Below are 20,095 nucleotides of genomic sequence, written 5' to 3' on the forward strand. Positions count from 1 at the left end.
TCCACTCTCCATAGAATATTAAAAAGAGGGAGACCAGAGGAACAAACCTCTACAAAAGGGCTCAGAAGTGTGCTCACAATTGGCTAAGGCTATCACATTCTCCAAGTCTTTATGAGAATTTCACCAAGTGAAAAGACTTGAAGATGAAATCCATCTTATAAAGTGAAATAGATGCAAGTTTTAATATTTTATGCCCCTTTGCAACTTTTTCTTAGGATAAACATTTCCTACTTAAAAAATAAAGTGATTGGACATTTTACAGCCTATGAAACTGTAATAAGCCCCATTTGGCCCCAATTCTCCTTGGACATGGGGGGATGCAGAGTTAGGCTGAGTTGCCCAGAATCTGTACCAAAAGCCTGTTTGACCTTAAATGCCTTGAATGGAGGAAGTGTTGTGGGAGCAGGATTCAGTAGTAATAGGAAAGGTGAAATTTTCTCCATCTGATGTTCTAGGACACACACATAGAGCTGAAACTCAACCCATTTTGCAGGCAAGACCTCCCTCTAGATGCAAATGCCAGGTGCAAGGGAGAATTTAAGCCTGGGGAAGGACCGAAGGCCCTGGAGTTTGCCTTCAGAGGCCTCCCACTGTCAGTCCATCAGTCTGCTCCATACAGGGCCTTTCTCTGGCTCCCTGGGGCCACTTGGAGGAGCACAGCAAGGGGACAATTGAGACTTAAAATATAGACTTCTGATGGTATTACAAGAGATACCCAGACAGGGTTGAAGAAACATCATCGCACATCTTTAACGGCTAAACATAGACAGTTTAAATGTACAGTGTGCTTGTAACATTCTTCTGGCATTTCTTCATTTATTACTTTGCTGGAAACCTCCAAAAAAAAAAAAATGGAAAAGACCTAGAGAGGCCCTGACTACCAGGAAATCATGTGGTGTATTAGGAGAAGGCAAGACCTTTACAAAACCCTCAACTGCTTCCTACAGAAGAAAGCTGGGCCTCTAGACTCCCAGTCAACAGAGGAAATCACCAAATGCAAAAGCAGCATGAAACAGATGAAACTAAAGGGAGCTTTGACTGTCATCCTTCTCCATCCTCAAGAAGTAACCATGATTCTGAGTTAAGGTGTTTCCTTCCAGATCTTTAGAAAGTAATACACACACGCACACACAAAGAATAAATGATGTTATTTTATGTGTTTTTCTTCATACATGGTATGCTATGCTGGTGTTTGCATGAACAGTCATGTCCACCTTTTTGCGACCCCATGGACTGTAGTCCACCAGGTCCTCTGTTCATGGGACTTCCCAGGCAAGAAGACTGGAGTGGGTTGCCATTTCTTTCTCTAGGGGATCTTCCTCACCCAGGGATCAAACCAGAGACTCCCATGTCTCCTGCACTGGCAGGTACATTCTTCACTGCTGCACCAGCTGGGAAACCCATAATGCTATACACATCCTAAACAAATTGCTTTATTTTTTACTTTAAATTCATTTAGCAATATTTTGAAACTTATCCATGTGGCCTCATATAGATTTATTTCAATACTTCTGGCTACTGAATAGTATTCCATCTTTTGAAACCATCAGTTTTATTTACCCATTCCCCTGCTGAAGTACATCAATTTTTGTGTTTTGCTGACCTGATGCATTCTTCCAGCCCACTTAAGCTTTCCCTTCTCAGAAGTCTGACTTTACTTTATTCTCCTTAATTGTTCCATGTTTGTGAGATTTGTCTCCCAGACTAGAAAGTAAACATCTAAAGAGTAACTTCCACAGCCAGTATCTAAGAGAATCATTGTATCTGTGTAACGATTTGGTGAATGATGAATTTGGGGCTTTTGACTCTATCAGAAAGCTTCAACAGGAGCTTTGGACTCACAGAGGCTCAACAAATTCTATCTAGTTATTTATTTCCTCTTGTTTCTTAAAAGAGAAGTTCTGTATTTTCAAAGCAGGTTCGACTAAAATTCACTTCCTTTCCTAATTTAGATTTGTGGGGGTCAACATCTCCTTAAGATGTTCCAAATCCTAATACTGGTGATACAATGAAGGCTGCGGCTTTTAAAGATGAGTGTGTGTGTGTGTGTGTGTGTGTGAAAGAGGGGGAGAGAGAAGGAGACAGAAATACAGAAAGAGAGAGAAAAGACAGGGAGAGAGGAGAGGGAGGGGGAGAGGAGGGGAGGAGGAAGAGAGAAGGTTCCCAAACCCTCTTTGAGGAGTGGCCCTGTGGCCCCTGCAGGCCTGGAGGCAAAGCCAGGCACAAAAGACTAACTCTCTTTGTAAATGAAATCTGGATAACAAGCACTATTCCTTCTTTTTCTTTAAAAATCTTATTACCCTGCCACTTTTACTTTACTCTTTTAGGTTGCTGGTGTCAAAATCATTTTCATTTCTTTTCCTGGAAACTTTATTCTCTGAGTCTTTAGTCTTCCTAAAGAAATATAAAAAACAAAAAAAATTTTTTTTTTAATTGTTACTGCTCTTTCTAGGAACAATGAAGAAAGCACAAAGTCTCCACATCCACTCACCAGAAATCTTCCAAACCATTCAACTCCGGATCATGTCATAAAGAGCTGCTTGGAAAATGTGAAAACTTTGCCAAAGAGACTCACCCATTGCATTGTTTGTTAGAGGAAAGAAGAAGGTGTGGACCTATCAAAGCTGTGGAAACAAGCAAGTATTTGGGGACCTCTCTGTGTTTGTGTTAGATCATTTTTTCATCTTGTAAAATCATTTTAATTCTTTCTTAGTCACCTTCAGCAGCTTTGTTGGCTTTTTCAAGTCTGACCCCTCCCAGAATGCACACATGCTCATATACATGCAGCTCTGCAAAGAATCTCAAGGACTTCAAAAATCCGCTGGACTAGAGGAGCCCAGGTTAAGAAGATCTAAAGTACAGTGAAATTTTCAAGAATCCAGATGTCGGCAGAAATAGTAAGTGACAGGCTCTACATGCATTGACAGTAGCTACAAAATAAAAAACAGTCTCCATCTTTGGGTTTTGGAATATATTTGGGTTTTATCTTGAGTTGGTCTTTTCAGACATGTCCATGTCCATTGATGACAACATGTCATCAATGTGCCACCATCTTCAATCACAAAGGTTGACTCTGTGTCTGGAAGATAATATACTGGACAAGGCACAAAACAACACTGATCACGAGGAGATGATCTCACTGAAAGTACCTACACCTGTAGCAAGTACTGGAATTAAGTGAATGAATGACCTTGCCCATCAGTGCCCTTCACTTGTTTCTTATCACATCCTTGGCATTATCTCCTTCAGCAGCTACCCTACCCTCAAAATCATCCTTAGTACTCATTCAACTTCAAAGACTTCTCCATATGCCATCTTCCTTAGACTGAACCTATTCCAAACCCTCAAGTATTCCCCAAACCACATACTCATAAGATTACTGTCATTAGAGTAACTTCCACCATGTACAGAATGACTCCTATGTGTCGGCTATGCATGCTAATATATGTATTAAATCTGTACAACAACTCTGCTAGGTAGGTAGTAGTATTTTCATTTAAAGATGAGAAACATAAGCCTCAAAGAAAAGTGATATGCTAAAGGTTACAGAGCAAAAAAAAAAAAAAACTGGCAGAACTGGGTTTATTCTTAATTCCATTTGACTGCAAACTCTGTCTCAGTCTTGTTAGCTGGTACCACCATCGTGCTTTTCCAGAAAAGTATTAAAATTACAGAATTCTCAGTGTAGATGTGTTCTCAGCCTGCTTTGGCTCAGAATATTTGAGCAGAAAAGGATGTTAGAGATGATCTTGTCTGACTCTCACACTTTACAGATAAGGAAACTGACAGTCAAGTAGGATGGGTTACTGGTCCAACTATGACCTTCCCTTTTTTAGTTCTTAAGGGGGCGGGAACCACATCCTTTGGGAAGTCATTTCATGCTCCTCCTAGCATAACTCTAAGTGCACCAAAAGCCTGTATGTGGACCTCTGATGTCCATTCCAAAAGGAGCAGAATATCAAGTCCAGAACACCTGTACAGCCAGAGCAACGAAAGGCCAGACTCAAATGGCATCAACCTCGAAGGGAATAGAACAAGCCAAGGATGTTGCCTGGTCCTCAAAGATAGCAAAGCAATGAAGACAAGACATGTAAAACCACAGCAAAGCCCTCCCCCCAAAACCAACACCGGTATCCCAAAGCCACTTTTACCAACAGCAGTGACATGCAACCCAATTAAGCAGATAATTTCAAAGTCCTTCTCTTTAAGTCTGAGTAGCTGGAAAGAGGAGGGAGAAGACAAGTCAGTGCTTGAAAGCTTGCCTTTAGGTTTGTTATCAAGAATAACAAGTGATTGCCATATTTCAAGTGTGTTTAAAAGTCCTGAATCATATAACTATTCTGCCTTGTGTTGTCCTTGAAAATGCAAAAATAGAAATGGAAGAAATTATCAAAGGGCAATAAAGCAGGGAAACAGAGATGAGGCAGGGGTGTGGGCTGCAATTCATTATTACAGATGCTTTAAACACGTACTGTATGGCAGTAGTTGACAAGCCTGGTTAAGAACAGAGCAATAAACACGCTTTCAATCTCTCTCCTAAAGAGAGACATAATAATAGGGCAAGAGAACAAAGAGTGTAACTGTTTAATAGCCATCCTTATTTTCTAAAGAAGGCAGTTTCGGTGACCCTAATGCTTTTAACATTCATTTTTTGTCCCTTTATTATATCATTAGGCTACATCAAAAACACAAAATGTGCTATTTAATAGATCATATGTAACAAGAGAGGACACATGAGGTGGGTCAATGATCAGGGCTTGCCTGATTAGCTTTAATTGATTCACTTATCTCCAAGCTTCCCTAGGCTCTTTTGTAAATAAGTATGATTCAATACCAGGTGTTACATAAATATTCAATGTAAATACATATACACACACATAAATGTGTTGAATATATTGTGACCATTTGTTATATCCAGGTACTAAGCCTGCCGACCAGCTAAATAAGTTCCCTAGGCTCTAAAAGTATAAATCCTGAGCCCTCCCAGGCACATGCAGAGTTTGCTCAATCCGTAAACACGTAATTATTGAACCTGCCTTCTAAAGTAACACCACACCCTGGATATGATGCAAAACCCAGCATTACAAGATAAGCTCTGTCTCAAGTTTCTGCTCGTTGTAGTGCCTGAAGTATTTGCTCATATACTCAGGGACCGAAGCAGAAGTAAACAGTCAGGCCAGTATTATAGGGACACCTGGGTTTCAAAATCGACTTTCTTCTATTGTGAAAGCAATGAATGAAGTACAGCAGAACTCCTATAAGAATGCCGACTCATCCCACACCACGTGGGTCACAGGACTTTGACCTTAGCTCAGGCCACCCTAAGAGGCCTAGGGCCATCCCCTTCCTTGGGGAGTCAGACCCAAGCTCCCAGTCCCCTGCCGCCACACATCACCTCCTGCCTGTCTCCTGTCTGCACCCTCTTGCACTGGGCGTTAACCAAGACTGTGCTCAGATCTCCAGCCAGGGCTCTGCACGGTACATTTAACCTGCCTGGACTCATGACTCTTTATACCTTTAAAACTCTACAAAATCACTTCTTAGGTATGATTTTTTTTTATATCCTTCCCTCCCCACCAAGATATTATATAGCTAGCTGAGCAATGAAGAGCCGGAACCTGGGAGCCCAATGCCTGGGGTTGAATCCTTATCCACCACAGACTAACTGCACCTCAGTTTCCCTACCTGTCATTCTTGGGTATATAAAGTGGCTCAGTCAGAAAGAATCCACCTGTAACACAGGAGACTGTCTGCAATGCAGGAGACGTGGGTTCGATCCCTGGGTCGGGAAGATCCTCTGGAGAAGGAAATGGCAACGCAGTCCAGTATTCTTGCCTGGAGAATTCCATGGACAGAGGAGCCTGGCAGGCCAACAGTCCATGCGGTCTCAAAGAGTCGGACACAACTGTGCAACTAAACAACAACAGTCGAGATGAATAGGTAAGCAAAGAGCGTAGAATAGTGCCTGGTACACAGTAAATGCTGCCACCCAAGTGCAAGCATAATAAATGTGATCAAAAATGGTAGCTCCTATGTACCTTGGTGTTCAAGAGACAATGGGGACTGACAGGGCTGTATCTGAGCTGGCCCATCAAGGAAATGCCTGTAATGGCCAGCACTGCCTTGCCAGTTGTCCCTGCAAACACTGCAGCTGGCCTGGTGTGACCAGCTGTTCACAACTTCACGAAGAAGCAAAATCCACGTCTGGATTTTAAGTTATTGGTTTACATTTTAAAAATTCATGTTTGAGCCAAAGAAAGCACATTTAAAGGCAGATTTAGCCCTTAAGCCACTATTTTGTGACCTCTGACATTTAGGAATCTATAATGGGGGTGGGGTGTGTGTGTATGTGTGCATGTGTGTGCATTTTCATTTTTCTGTGTTTATCCTCTGTGCTTCTTCCACAGTTAAATATCTGAGGGGTAGTAGAAAGCATGCAGAAGTATTCAGTTAAGATCAGCTGACCAATGAAGGTTTATTGACGAACAGACACCAGAGGAACTTTGCTGAAAGAAAACAATGAGTAAGTTAGTGTCACCCACATTCAATGCCCTCTGCATCTTCAGGTCAACAAGCCAAGCCCTGATGACACAAAGATGAACAAGATGCAGTCCCTGATCTTAAAGAATGTTATAGACTTGTGGGGACACAGACGTGTAGACAACTTTAACTGTTAACAAAACATGTGAACATGTCTTACCTCAACATCAGGAGAACCCAAGGTAGTTGGTACAGCGTGTGACTTTATACTCGATGTATAGAAGAGAAACAGGTTAAATGACTTGTCCAAGGTCACTCCAGCAGTTCATGGAGTTGTAATAAGAACCCAGCTCTGCTGACTTCAAACCAGGGCTCTTTCTGCTGAATGCTAATGTTTTAATATAAAACACCTCTATTTCCCAGTGCCTCTACACTGGAAAAATCGGGCTCAGGAAGAGGGTCCATACCCAGTGAGTTAGATGGAGGCATTGATAGCATCATGGAAGGCAGGCTTTGAAAAGCACCTGTGAACAGTCAAATATTTTTCTTTTCATTAATTATAATTTCCCATCTACCAAAAAGAATTTGAGGCTACTTTCAACAAAGCATAATACCATATATATTTTTCATGTTCAAGAAACAAAGTAATGAAGGAAAACAGAGATGAAATCCCTGTTTCAGAAAGTTGAGGGTAAGCACGAGTGGGCATAACTCCTACCTCTGAGCTTCCTGAGAGACAAGGTAAACTGGGAAGTGATAAGATTCTGGTTTATAAAAGGAGGCAGACCAATTTTAATTTTAGCATATGTTATCACCATTTGTTCTCTGAATCCACACAACAAAAATCAGTATTCTTATGGAAAACATTGATTTGAAAATGCATTTTACAAAAAAAAAATGAATTTATTATATTAGTAAAGTCTGTGGGTTGATCAGAAGATTTGGAAATTTTGTAACAACATACTCACTAGCACATGATTGCCAACATGAATGGTTTGGCCTGTTCTATAAAGGAAAATGCGAGAATTGACATCTTGTTTGGAAGGCTCATGCAGCAGAGTATGGGAGCACGGAAACAGTAATGGGTGGGGGCGGGGGTGGGGGAAGGGTGAGCAAAAGGTTGCCTTTTCATAAAGAGCACACATTTCAAGTTCTTAACTGGTGTGCTAAGTCACTTCAATCATGTCCTACTCTGTGCGACCCTATGGACTGGAGACTGCCATGCTCCTCTGTTCATGGGATTCTCCAGGCAAGAATACTGGAGTGGATTGCCGTGCCCTCCTCCCGACCCAGGGATCAGATCCGTGTCTCTTACATCTCCTGCATTGGCAGGCAGGTTCTTTAGTACTAGCGCCACCTGGGAAGCCCTAAAGTAGACTTAATGGCCCATACAGGGATCAAACCCACGACCTTGCCATTATTCGTACCACACTCTAACCAACTGAGCTAACCAGCCAGCTTAACTGGAACTATTGCCAAAATGGCACATCAAACACAAGATGACATTCATCAGCTATGAGGATATTTCATCATTCATCATTCATTCAACAAATATTTACTGAGTGCCCACAGAGTGGGCATTCAAGCCCTGTCCTTAGGGATGAAGATGGGGCAATGAACAACACAGATAGAAATGCCGCCTTCACCAAGCCTTCTTGAGGCAAAGCATAGCATGTTGCACAAATTAAAGATGATTGTATACTTTGTCTATGAGAGGGCTGGAGTTCCCATAGTCACACTGGCATCCAAATCTGTTGTCCTAAAAAGGCTGCTGCTGCTGCTTGTAAGTTGCGTCAGTCGTGTCTGACTCTGTGCGACCCCATAGACGGCAGCCCACCAGGCTCCCCCATCCCTGGGATTCTCCAGGCAAGAACACTGGAGTGGGTTGCCATTTCCTTCTCCAATGCAGGCTACACCTCTGTATTACTGCAGATGGTAAAACAGATGCTTGGCTTTTATCACACTATCTGGAGTCAGGAAGGGAAGCACAAACACTGATCCTAACAGGGTTGAAGCCCAGGTCTCACCTTAGGAAGCTCACAAATGGATGGAGTGTCAGCAGGCACCTCCTTCAGTCTGAGGCAATGGTTGCCCCCGCTCCACCCCATTCTAAACATGGCTTTAAGATGCAACTGGAAGAAAGAGGAGGAGGGGGAGCTAAAGCAACCATAGAAACTGTTACACACGGTAGAAAATAAACAAATCAAGTTTTCTAAGACCCATGCATGCATTTACTTAACTAATATTCATAAATCCTCACTACATATGCAAAAAGCACTGTGTTGGAAACTAAGCAAAAAGAGAGTGCAGTGGGTGGAGACATGGTTCCTGCTCTGATATCTCTTGACTTCTAGAAAGAGAGCCAGACATTAAACAATTAATTAAAGTATTACAACTACTAAGAAGAACTACTGGAGTCTACAAGAACTTTACATGGGCAATGAACCTAGTGCCAAAGGTAACAGAAAGCCTTTATACCATCCCACTCTCTTCCCTCTCCTCCATCCCCTCCCTGCCCCCCTCCTCCTCTCTCAGACACGCACATGCACACAGACACACACAGGCATACTTAGCTATGATGTAATCAGGAACCACTTGTCTTCCTCTTTCAAAGAGGCAACTTTTGAGCTGTAAATGCTAAAGATACTATACAAACTGGCTTTTAGGCCAGCAGGCTGCAATCCTGGCAAAAAGCTATAGCCAGAATTTCTACTCTGAGCTAAGATGCAGCCAACTACAAAGGAGAAAAAGAATATTTGAACTGATTACATCTTCAAATATTTTCTAGATCTTTGAGTTTATGGTTGTGCTTGTCCTTCTTGATACTAAATTATCAAGAATTAGAATGTTCAGGCCTCAGATATGAGTTTGCAGGACAGCATAGTGTTCAGACAAAAATGACAGCTTTTCATTGGATTCTGTGCTGTTCTATAAGCAGCTCAGTGTCAGATGCTGAAGTTAAGCTAAACTACACAAACACAGAAGATGTAAAAGTAAAATTGAAAAATTAAAACTTAAGAGTCCACATACACTGAACTTTGGCTATTCAATTAAAATGTCAAATTGGAAAAAAGCATAAGAAAAACAAGTAAGGAACATAATTTCAGACAAAATATTGAGTTGGGCAAATTTTAAAACTTTTCAAATAAGTTACATAAGTACAAAATATTTGTGATTGATAAAAATTAGGAAATACAGGTATATAGAAGAAGATAAAATACAGCCATATTTAATAACCAAAGCACTTTCCATAAAATGACTATATCAAAGTATTTAACCAATTCTTTATTATTGGGTATTTATGCTTTTTTCTAATCTTTATTAACATAAATGTTTTAATGAACACATTTATGCATGCATTTCTGCACATCTCATTATTTTCTATGAGCTCCTAGAAGTGGAATTTCTTAGATGGACAGTATTCAGATGTTTAAAATCAGAATTAAAGCAATAGCCAAATTCAAAATCTCTTCTTTTTTTAAGTGCTTACAACACCTTCAAAATTAAGACACATCCAAAAATGGAAAGAAACAGTCTTTAATTCCATATCAAAGTCAATATTAAAGTGTTAGTCACTGAGTTGTGTACGACTCTTTGTAACCCCAAGGACTGTGGCCCACCAGGCGCCTCTGTCCATGGGATTTCCCAGGCAAGAATACTGGAGTGGGTTGCCACTCCCTTCTCCAGGGGATCTTCCTGACCCAAGACCTGAAACCCAGGTCTCCTGCACTGCAGGCAGATTCTTTACCATCTGAGCCACAAGGGAAGCCCCAATAGTAATATTAGATATATATATAACTTGAAGATTCTGACATTTCTTAAAACCTCACCAAACACTGACAGTCAGCAATATCATATGGTTATAGATATTTCTCAGAGAGCAAACCTGTTTCTGACTATAATACAACAAACATATTAACTGACTGTTTCATTTCTAAATATAAAAGGCTGAACAGAAAACCAATTGCACCAAACATATCTGTAAAAATTTTAAATGTACACAATTGCATTAAACATAATAGCAGAAAGATACTGGACTGAAATGTTTATTTCTTGGTTTGGCCATGGGCAAAATCACAATCTCTCTGGATTTTAGTTCTGAGCAGAAAGACACTAGAGCTGGAAATTTCCAGAATTTTTTATTTAATAGAACTTTTCAAAAAATACTAGCATAGAATTTAAAAATAACCTTAAAATGAAAGGGAAACATAATATCAGAATAAGAAAGCATCATTTAACATATTTTTTAAAAATCTGCTCCATTGCTCATATTTTTATCATTTTTCCTTTGAGTGTGAGAATTTGCACTAATCTATTGACACTTAATTGAAAACAACTCCTCCTAAGTCATTTCCACTTAAAAAGTACAGTAGTTTTGTGATTCTAAATTTCAATCTAGGTTCTATGCAAAAAGGTAATTGGCAAGAAATTTTTAAAATTCAGTGTCTCATAGTTCTTTAAGGATGCCAGAAAGCGAGTGTGGGCATTTTACCGTCAGATAGCCGCTTAGTGGGAGCCTCCTGTGGCCAGGCACTGAGTTATGCAATGGAGACGCAGTGACACAAAGCCCTGCTTCTATCTTCAGAGTGTTCTTACCTAAAGGAAACAGATGCTAAAACAAACTGGCAGGAGGGCACAAAAAATGGTGTAATATGGGAAATACATCTTGGAACACGGAGCCCTCAGCAGCACCCCTACCCACTGGGCTGGAGGTGGCTAGTGGACCAGAGGTTCTGGGAAAGGTGATGCTAAAACGGAGTCTTGACGGACAGGATGAGTGTTAGGCAGCTGAGGATGTCTTAATAGGCAAATGCATATACATTCTAAATATATACAAAAGCATTTATATGTAACACAGATCTTTTTATGAGTTCTCTAATAGAGTTCTTTAACTCATTGCTAGTGAGCTTGACCATCTTTCATATATTTATTGGCTAAATATAGTTTTATCTATGAATTAACTTTTTACAAACTCTACAGGTCAGATATTCCTAAATCTAAGGTTCCAGAACCCCTGATACATATGAAATTTTCTGTGTGTGATGGATTTGTTACATACATCCTTATCCTTGTTCTCAGGATAAGGTCCAAGAAATATTAAGAACCGCTGATCTTAAACTCTGTAGGCTAAGAGGAACATGTGGAAGGACAAAAGCAGGGCTAGAAGGAAGGAGGTGAAAGGAGTGATGGCAGGGTTCTGTGACTGGTTAGGTGCATGTACACACACCCAAGTGTGCACACACACACAACTTTTATTATCTTATCCTCATCAATATCAACCTTCCCAATAACACTCCCTCATTTCCCTCCCCGGAAGTCTCCACCCCGGCTGCATAGGGGCTACTAGATCACAGTAAATGGGGTTTACTTCTTACTAATATTTGTATACATATCATAGAGAATGTTCACTAGAGATGCTTCTTTATCTACATTTTGGTTCATTGTTGCTGTTCAGTTGCTAAGTCATGTCCGACTCTTTGTGACCCCATGAACTGCAGCACGCCAAGGCTTCCCTGTCCTTCATGATCTCCCAGAGTTTGCTCAAACTCATGTCCATTGAGTTGGTGATGCCATCCAACCATCTCATCCTCTGTTTCCCATTTCTCTTCCTATCTTCAATCATTCCCAGCATCAGGGTCTTTTCCAATGAATCAGCTCTTTGCATCAGGTGGCCAAAGTATTGGAGCTTCAGCTTTAGCATCAGTCCTTCCAATGAATATTTAGGACTGACTGGTTTGATCTCCTTGATGTCCAAAGAGCTCTCAAGACTCTTCTTCAGCACCACAATTTGAAAGCATCACTTCTTGGGCACTCAGTCTTCTTTATGGTCTGGCTCTCATATCCATACATGACTACTGGAAAAACCATAGATTTGACTATACGAACCTTTGTCAGCAAAATGATGTCTCTGCTTTTTAATAAACTGTGTTTGTCATAGCTTTTCTTCCAAGTAGCAGGTGTCTTAATTTTGTGGCTGCAGTCACAATCTTACACATACAAGCCATAATCTATTTATTTGAACCATGGAAAAGCCATTGACTTCAATCCATAGGTGCAGCACAGTTACTTTCAAAGGTAATAATTTTCCTAGTGTGTACAAAAAACTAGGTGATCACTTCCATTTTACATATATATGTGCATCATGTGTCTACTGGTTTGTGAAGTAAAGTTATTTCTTATTGTGGACAATGGTCCAAAAAGTTTGAAAAAGGCTTTTCTGGAGAAGGTCAAACTTCTGAAATTCAAGCACTGTGGAAGAGAAAAGCTAGGGAGAATCAGAGAGAATAAAAGAATACCTGGATATCTTCCTCATCCTCACACTATCCTATTCCATTTTGCAAATTTGAGAGCTAAAGCCCACAGGGCTTAAAGACCTTGCCCAAGTCACAGTGCCAGCACTGAAATCTAGTCTACACAGGGGGAAAAGCACAAGCATTTTGTTCTACACCTAGAAAGGGGAAAGTATCTTTTCCACTTCTTGGAGATGGCAACATTTGTAGTCACATAAAAATTTAGGAGGTATCAATAACCTCAGATATGCAGATGACACCACCCTTAGGGCAGAAAGTGAAGAGGAACTAAAAAGCCTCTTGATGAAAGTGAAAGAGGAGAGTGAAAAAGTTGGCTTAAAGCTCAACATTCAGAAAACGAAGATCATGGCATCCGGTCCCATCACTTCATGGGAAATAGATGGGGAAACAGTGGAAACAGTGGCAGACTTTATTTTTCTGGGCTCCAAAATCACTGCAGATGGTGACTGCAGCCATGAAATTAAAAGACGCTTACTCCTTGGAAGGAAAGTTATGACCAACCTAGATAGCATATTGAAAAGCAGAGACATTACTTTGCCAACAAAGGTCCGTCTAGTCAAGGCTATGGTTTTTCCTGTGGTCATGTATGGATGTGAGAGTTGGACTGTGAAGAAGGCTGAGCACCAAAGAATTGATGCTTTTGAACTGTGGTGTTGGAGAAGACTCTTGAGAGTCCCTTGGACTGCAAGGAGATCCAACCAGTCCATTCTGAAGGAGATCAGCCGTGGGATTTCTTTGGAAGGAATGATGCTAAAGCTGAAACTCCAGTACTATGGCCACCTCATGCGAAGAGTTGACTCATTGGAAAAGACTCTGATGCTGGGAGGGATTGGGGGCAGGAGGAAATGGGGACGACAGAGGATGAGATGGCTGGATGGCATCACTGACTCGATGGACGTGAGTCTGAGTGAACTCTGGGAGATGGTGATGGACAGGGAGGCCTGGCGTGCTGCGATTCATGGGGTCACAAAGAGTCGGACACGATTGAGCGACTGATCTGATCTGATCTGAAAGTAGCATATCTCCCACTCTAGTATCATGAGTTTTATAATTTAATAAACATACTTTTATTTTAAAATATATTTTGCATTTGTAACTGCTTAATACTTTGACTCAGAAAGTAGTTCTTAACTATGGGCTGAAAAAGTCATAAATGTTTTTGTTGTGTTGTATGAATATTCAGTCATGTCTGACTCTTGGCGACCCCATGGACTGTAGCCCACCAGGCTCCTCTGTCCATAGAATTCTCTAGGCAAGAACATTGGAGTGGGTTGCCATTTCCTCCACCAGGGGATTTTCTGGACTGAGGGATCCAACCCACATATCATATGTCTCTTGCATTGGCAGGCAGATTCTTTACTGATGAGCCACTTCGGGAATGATGAAAACAGTCTTGCTAGGCAAAAGCACAGAAAATGAGCAGTTCTGTATAAAGAGTACATTAGCAAAGTGTGTTAGTCTCTCAGTCGTGTCCGACTCCTTGCAACCCCATGGACTGTCCGTGGAATTCTCCAGGCAAGAATACTGGAGTGGGTAGCCATTCCCTTCTCCAGGGGATCTTCCTGACCCAGGGATTCGAACCCAGGTCTTCCGGGTTCGAATTGCAGACAGATTCTTTACCATCTGAGCCACAGGGATCTGGAGACAGACAGTATAAGTCCAAGTGTTATGGGACCATGGACAAGTTTTTAAGTTTCTCTGTGCTTTTTGTTGTTGTTCAGTCACTCAGTTGTGTCTGACTCTTTGCGACCCCATGGACTGCAGGACACCAGGCTTCCCTGTCCTTCACGATCTCCCAGAGTTTGCTCAAACTCATGTACATTGAGTCAGTGATGCCATCCAACCATCTCATGTTCTGTCCTCCCCTTCTCCCCCTGCCTTCAATTTTTCCCAGCTTCGGGGTCTTTTCCAGAGTACTCTTCCCATCAGGTGGCCAAAGGATTGGAACTTTAGTTTCAGCATCAGTCCTTCTAATGAATATTCAAGGTTGATTTCTTTAGGATTGACTGGTTTGAACTCCTTGCAATCCAAGGGAATCTAAAGCGTCTTCTCCAGCACCACAGTTTGAGGGCATCGATTCTTTAGCACTCAGCCTTTTTATTGTCCAGTTCTCACATTAGTACATGACTATTGGAAAAACCACAGCTTTGACTATATGGACCTTTGTAGGCAAAGTTATGTCTCCACTTTTTAATACACTGTCTAGGTTTGTCATTGCTTTTCTTCCAAGGAGTAAGCGTCTTTTAATTTCATGACTGCAGTCACCATCCACAGTGATTTTGAAGCCCAAGAAAATAAAGTTTGTCACAGTTTCCATTGTTTCCTCAAGTATTTGCCATGAAGTGATGGGACCAGATGCCATGATCTTAGTTTTTTGAAGTTAGTTTTAACATTCTGTGCTTTAGTTTACTTATTTATAAAACGGTGCCTACCTCATGGGGTTCTTGCAAAGATTAAACAAGATTAATTCACATACAACTCTGAAAATGCTTTCTGGAATGTGATAAATGTTCGGAAATGTCAGCTGCTATAAATAAGAATGGAAATCAAGACTATTGGAGCTTGTGATATTCCCTTTTTATCTTTATTTCCCATTGGCATACATCCTTACCTTCAATGGTTTTCCTCTAGACTTTCTTACGTTCCTGAAGTAACCCCTACCCCTTTGGTCACAAGGCATTATTTTTTTCAAGAGATTGCTGAATTCAACTTGCTATTATTTTGCTAAGAATTTTTGTAGTTATGTTTATGATGCATATTGGTCTCTACTTGTTTTTCTTTCTCTCTCTCTGTCTTGTGATGTTACTGTCAAGGTGATACTGGTCTCTTAAAATGAGTTCAGAAGTACTCCATCCTCTTATTTTCTGAGTTCATGAAACATTGGTATGTTTCTTTTTACAATATTTTCTAGAATTCACAAGTGAAGCCATATGGGCCTAAAATTTTCTTTGTGGGAAATTTTTTAATTTACACATTTCTTTACTAGATTTGGGATATTCAGGTTTCCTACTTCTTCAGTCATATTGGTTAATTGTATCTTCTAAGGAATTTTCCCACTCTTCTAATTGTTGAATTTATCTACATAAAATTATTCATATATTTATTTATCACCCTTATGATGTCTGCAGCATCTGCAGCACATCCCATTTTCATTCCTGAATTGACAGTTTGTGTCATCTACGTTTTTTTTTCTTAATAAGTCTAGCTAGAGGTTTATACCATTTATTGAAATTTACCAACCAGCTTTTCATTTCTTTGAGTTTCTCTATTATTTTTGTCTTATATGTTATTAATTTCTGCCTGTATCTTTATTTTCTCCCTTCTACTTTATTTGTGTTTAATTTGTTCTTCCTTTCTTTTAAAGTTATAATCTTAGATTATTGATTTTAGGCCTTTCTTTTTTTCCAATATAAACATTTAACTATATAGCTCCCTCAAGATTCTGCTTTCAGTTCAGTTCAGTCACTCAGTCGTGTCCAACTCTTTGCGACCCCATGAATCACAGCACGCCAGGCCTCCCTGTCCATCACCATCTCCCGGAGTTCACTCAGACTCACGTCCATCGAGTCAGTGATGCCATCCAACCATCTCATCCTCTGTCATCCCCTACTCCTCCTGCCCCCAATCCCTCCCAGCATCAGGGTCTTTTCTAATGAGTCAGCTCTTCGCATGAGGTGGCCAAAGTACTGGAGTTTCAGCTTTAGCATCATTCCTTCCAAAGAACACCCAGGGCTGATCTCTTTTAGAATGGACTGATTGGATCTCCTTGAAGTCCAAGGGACTCTCAAGAATCTTCTCCAACACCACAGTTCAAAAGCATCAATTCTTTGGCACTCAGCTTTCTTCACAGTCCAACTCTCACATCCATACATGACCACTGGAAAAACCATAGCCTTGACTAGATTCTGCTTTAACATCACATAAATTTTGATATGTTTTCATTTTCATTCAAAATACTTCTACATTTCCTTGTGATTTCTTCTTTGAACTGTGTGTGGTTTAGAAGTGTGCTGTTTAATTCCTAAATATTGGGAGATTTCCCAAATAGTTCTTATTAATTTCAAATTTAATTGCACTATGGTCAGAGGACAAATTCTATGATTTCAATACTTTTAAATTCGTTAGCACTTGTTTATGACTAACATATGGTCTATTTTGGTTAATGTTCCACGTGACCTTGAAAAGAAGGTGCAGTTTACTGTTGTTGGGCAAAGTATTCTATGAATGCCAATTAGATCCAGTTCACGGATGGTGTCATTCAAGTCTTCAATATCCCTGTGGATGTTCTGTCTTCTTTCTTGATTACTAACTGAAGACTGTTGACTAATCCAATTGAAATTGTGGATTTTAAAATTTCCCTTTAGTTCATCAAGTTGGATTTTTAAAAAATTTCACGTGTACTTTTATCTAATTTTCATAAAATTCTCATGATATACATGCTATCGTTTTTATAAGGGAGCAAGCTTTCACTCCTAGATCAAATAATTTCCCCAGTGCCACACAACTGATTAATATCAATGAATTTAAATGATTTCCAGACCTCTGACTCATTCTATCAGGTTTTGCTTCATGTATTTTGAAGTACTGATTATCACATTTCCTGATGAACTGATCTCTTTATCATTATGAAAGATCCCTTCTCATTTGTTGCAATATTCTTTTTTACGTTGTCTGCTTTGTCTAATATTAACATTATTGACCAGGGGATTTGCAGAAACTAATGCCTGTGGTCAGTGATTTGTTATGTAAGTGATATTGAAACACTGCAGTCAATAACGTTTGGGTTAAAAAGGCAAGAGAGTTCCAGAAAAACATCTATTTCTGCTTTATTGACTATGCCAAAGTCTTTGACTGTGTGGATCACCACAAACTGTGGAATATTCTTAAAGAGATGGGAATACCAGAACACCTGACCTGCCTCTTGATAAACCTATATGCAGGTCAGGAAGCAACAGTTAGAACTGAATGTGGAACAACAGACTGGTTCCAAATAGGAAAAGAAGTACGACAAGGCTGTATATTATCACCCTGCTTATTTAACTTATATGCAGAGTACATCATGAAAAATGCTTGGCTGGATGAAGCACAAGCTGGAATCAAGATTACTGAGAGAAATATCAACAACCTCAGACATGCAGATGAAACCACCCTTATGGCAGAAAGTGAAGAGGAACTAAAAAGCCTCTTAGTGAAAGTGAAAGAGGAGAGTGAAAAAGTTGGCTTAAAGCTCAACATTCAGAAAATGAAGATCATGGCATCCGGTCCCATCACTTCATGGAAAATAGATTGGGAAACAGTGGAAACAGTAACAGACTTTATTTTTTGGGCTCCAAAATCACTGCAGATGGTGACTGTAGTCATGAAGTTAAAAGACACTTACTCCTTGGAAGAAAAGTTATGACCAACCTAGACAGCATATTAAAAAGCAGAGACATTACTTTGCCAACAAAGATCCATCTAGTCAAAGCCATGGTTTTTCCAGTAGTCATGTATGGATATGAGAGTTGGACTATAAAGAAAGCTGAGCACCAAAGAATTGATGCTTTTGAACTGTGGTGCTGGAGAAGACTCTTGAGAGTACCTTGGACTGCAAGAAGATCCAACCAGTCCATCCTAAAGGAAATCAGTCCTGAATGTTCATTGGAATGACTGATGCTGAAGCTGAAACTCCAATACTTGGCCATCTGATGCAAAGAATTGACTCATTAGAAAAGACCCTGATGCTGGGAAAGATTAAAGGCAGGAGGAGAAGGGGATGACAGAGGATGAGATGGTTGGATGGCATCACTGACTCAATGGACATGAGTTTGAGTAAATTCTGGGAGTTGGTGATGGACAGGGAGGCCTGGTGTGCTGCAGTCCATGAGGTCACCAAGAGTCAGACACGACTGAGCGACTGAACTGAACTGAACAAAGGATATAATAACATGTTGCTCGTCAACAAGATTTTAATATAGCCACTCCAGCTTTCTTGTAATTAGTGTTTGTATAGCACATCTTTTTCCATCCTGTTCATTTAAACTTATCTTGTCTATATATTTAAAGTGGTTTTCTCACACAAAGCATGTAATAGACTTACTGTTTTAAATCTAGTCCGACAATCTCTGATTTTTAATTGAACTATTTAGAATATTTACATTTAATATAATTATCAGTATGGTTAAGTTCAAATATGCCATTTACTATTTGCGTTCTATTTGTCTCAACTTGTTACTCTTTCCTTTTTTCTTGGTTCTTTTGAGTTAATTGATATTCTTAGTATTCTCTTTATACATAGCACTCTTGGTGTTATTTTTTTTCTTAACGTACTAAATTTTTAGTGATTGCTCTACACTTTACAATATGTATTTTTAATTCATAATATATGTTCAAATAATATTATACCACTTCATGTATAATGTAAAACCCTTACGAGTATGGATTGCCATTTTCCCCACCCTGTTCTTCAAGCAACTGTCATATATTTTACTTCTAATTGTTTGATACATCTCAAAAATGCATTGTAATTATTTGTTCCTTAAACAGTGAGGTTAACTTTTTAAAGAAATTTTTAAAGAAAATATTGTCTATTTATCCACATATTTAGCACCTTTGGCACACTATATTCCAAATTTCCATCTGGTATCATTTTGTTTTAGCCTGAATGATTTTCTTTAATACTTCTTATAGTATATATTACATGGCAACAAATTTCCTGAAATTTTGTTTGTATGCTAAAGTTTTTATTTCACTTCTGTTTCTGCAAGATATTTTCATTCAATACAGAATTATAAGTTGACTTTTTTTTTTTTTTTAGCACTTTTAGGATGTTATTTCATTGTCTTCTGGCTGGCAAAGTTTCTGAACTGAAATTTATTGTCATGTACATGTCGGTTCTTCTGTGTGTAAGGTGGACTTTTCTCAAACTGCTTTTAAGTTTCTCTTCAATGCTAGTTTTTAGTAATTTGACTATTATGTGTCTTAACTTCTTTTTTTTAAATGAGCTCTTAAGCTTTTGGATTTATGAAATATAGTTTTCATCAAACCTTAAAGTGTTTAAGGCATTATATCTTCAAATATTTTTTCTACCCCCTTTTCATTTCCCCATTTATGGTAGATCATTTTATATTATCCCACAGATCAGTGAACCTCTTTTCCTTTATTTTGTTCAGTGTTTTTTTTCCTCTCTGTGGTTCACCTTGTATCAAATTAATTGCTATGTTTGCAGGTTTACTAATCTTTTCTTCTATAATGCCTAATCTGCTATTAATCCCATTCAGTGAAATCCTCATCTTAGATAGTATTTTTTTTATCTCTAGTATTTT

General features: G+C 39.5%; 1 protein-coding gene across 2 annotated transcripts in view; it reads right to left on the bottom strand.

Annotated features, from left to right (window-relative positions):
- LOC129657770 (putative uncharacterized protein FLJ13197) overlaps positions 1–20,095 on the bottom strand; it is a 111,389-nt gene that overhangs the window by 63,447 nt on the left and 27,847 nt on the right. The gene's annotated exons all lie outside the window — the stretch shown is intronic.

Source organism: Bubalus kerabau, chromosome 7 (genome assembly GCF_029407905.1).
Source record: "Bubalus kerabau isolate K-KA32 ecotype Philippines breed swamp buffalo chromosome 7, PCC_UOA_SB_1v2, whole genome shotgun sequence".
Lineage (NCBI taxonomy): Eukaryota > Metazoa > Chordata > Mammalia > Artiodactyla > Bovidae > Bubalus > Bubalus kerabau.